General features: G+C 33.7%; 1 pseudogene; it reads right to left on the bottom strand.

The window, feature by feature from the left end:
* Positions 1-1,852: 1,852 nt before the first annotated feature.
* Positions 1,853-2,561, bottom strand: LOC101358003 (peptidyl-prolyl cis-trans isomerase FKBP3 pseudogene; annotated as a pseudogene).
* Positions 2,562-2,563: the final 2 nt, after the last annotated feature.

The raw sequence follows: 2,563 nt of genomic DNA, 5'->3' as shown, positions 1-2,563 counted from the left end.
AGTGTATAAGTGTTCCAGTCTCTCCACAACCTCTCCAGCATTTATTATTTTGTGTTTTTTGGATTAAGGCTAGCCTTGTTGGGGTGAGATGATATCACATTGTAGTTTTTTTTTTTTTTTTTTTTGAAAGTTACCATTGTGACTTTCTATTTATAGATCAGAAGAACCAGAGGAAAAGAAAGCACACACAAAAGATACAACTTCATCATCTACACAGATGATTGATGGTGATTTACAGGCAAATCGAGCTGCATATAATTACAGTGCCTGGTATCAAGTGAGTCCGCATAACAGAATTGAGGGTTTTGTTCATAGATATTAGGAACACAAATTAAGATATTCTTTTTTTTTTAAAGAAAAAAAATTTACTTTTGTTTCAGATTATAGAATACACTATATACCTGTTGTCTTTTGTCATAATTTCAGCAGTGAATACATGCTTATTTTCTTAAACATAATCTGCTTTAATTATGTATTTATATATGAAACTTAGCCATAGTTCTAGTGTGCTAACCTGTTTACTTTTTCCTTTCAGTACAATTATCAGAATCCTTGGAATTATGGACAGTATTATCCTCCTCCTCCAACCTGATGGGAAGATGTGAATTTCAGATGGAGTGTGTGAAAAGTGTGAAATTATTTTTTTTAGTGAGGGATGCAAACATACCGTAAACTTGTCATATTTGATAACTTGTATTCCCTGTTTCTATGTAACATGATTTGTTTAGTAATAGGGAAAATGTCACTTAGTAGCTTACCTCAGATACTATTTCCTACCATTTATCAAATTTACCTTTTATTGGAGAACTATTCTTTTGATGTTTGCATTAAGTGGTCTAGAACAATTTTGAATGCATTTGCAACAGAGTTTTGTAGCCTTAAGGGTACGAAAAAAACTGACTGCAAATCATGTCAGTGTAGTACAGGATTCTGAAAACACACAAGGACTGGTTATTAAGGATTTACTTCCTCTGTAAAAAAAGAAAAACCTGATTTTTAACCTTTGCTGACAATGGGTTTGTCTGCGGGTTTCAATTATCCTTACTGTGAGTTTGGATCTATAACTGCAGAAAATGTACACTATTAAAATACTATGCCTTGGTATAGAGATTATAAATGAGAAAATGGAATGTTTGCATCCCTTAAAAAAATGAAAATCAAATTGAAAGTACACTGTTGTTTCAGGAGACTTTGTACTTAAAATATTCATGTAAAACTTGTGAGCAAGCTTTCATTTTGATCAAACTGATCATCTTCATTTTTGTAATAACACTGAAGAATTATCCAGTAATTGTTTATGAATTTATTTTTTGGGGGAAATCACCTATTAGTAACTTTGGATGTACCATTATTAGTGGTTCACTTGTTCTGAAGTGCACTTTTCCTAAATTCAGGCTATTAATGCCAAAATCTTATACCTTTAAAATTTTTTTTTTCTCTCAAGCTCTATGCTTTTGTCTTCTCATTATACAGAAATATTTTAAAGATTTTAAGATGCACATCCATGCCAAATCCTTAATTCAGACAATATTATTACGAGTTACTCTCTGGTCTGAACAATAATATATTAGCGCCAAACAAATCAGTCAGATCAAGACAGTGGATAAATCTGTATTGAGCTTTTTAGTTTACAACACGAGGTAAAAGGAAAAGCAATTCTCTTTAACCAATACTTTACACAGATGCAGTAAAATATTTTAGACTTCAAGAATTTATAATAAGGGATTACATTTCTCAAAAGGTGGAGATCAAGTAAACAAGGTTTTAACTTAATTCCTTAAATTTACCAGTTGACTCCCCCATTAAACAGAATAATAACCAGCTCTAATTAGTTACATAAGTTTCTTCAAGGCCAAGTTTTATCATTGTTGCTGTTGTCTTTAGACCTGAAGCCTTGCTACTTCAATCAATATCCACTAATTCCACTTCAAAAATAAGTTTTGCATTTGGTGGAATTTTGGCATCAGGCTGTCCTTTCTTTCCATAAGCCCACTCTGGTTCAATCTCTAGTCAAGCCTTTTCTCCCTTACTCATAGTCAGGAGTGCTTCATCCCATCCTCTGATTACTTTGCCAACTCCAACCTTAAAACGTAAAGGCTTGGCATTTTTCTTCTTCTTTGAACTTGTTTGAATATTAGTATCAAAAACGGTCCCATCCTCTAGTGTTCCTGTATACTAACAGTAAACAACTCTCTTTTTGGGAAGTTGGTTTTATCTCCCTTTTTAAGAACAGATTTTGTATATTTTGGTGGACCCTCTTCCAGAGTCTCTTCAGACTTGGTTTCTTTGGGCTTGTCATCATTAACCTTCACATTTTTCACCTGCTCCGACACCTTATTTATACTTTTGGTACCTTTGAAATGCTTAGTTTCAAAAAGACGGTTATAGGCTGTAACCAAATGGTCCTTGTTAGCTGTCTTGGCCACATTTTTAATGTTTCCTAATAGCTTATGTTCTGCAAGAAACGAATCTGAACCATGACTCTGCAGAAACTTGATAATGTCCTTCTTGGGCAGTTGCTCACTGCTCAATTGTTCCACGGTCCACGCCCCCTGTGGAACAT

Source organism: Trichechus manatus, unplaced genomic scaffold (genome assembly GCF_000243295.1).
Source record: "Trichechus manatus latirostris isolate Lorelei unplaced genomic scaffold, TriManLat1.0 scaffold00173, whole genome shotgun sequence".
Taxonomy (NCBI): domain Eukaryota; kingdom Metazoa; phylum Chordata; class Mammalia; order Sirenia; family Trichechidae; genus Trichechus; species Trichechus manatus.
The sequence above is the reverse complement of the archived record's forward strand: the minus strand, read 5'-3'. Positions and strand labels throughout refer to the sequence as shown.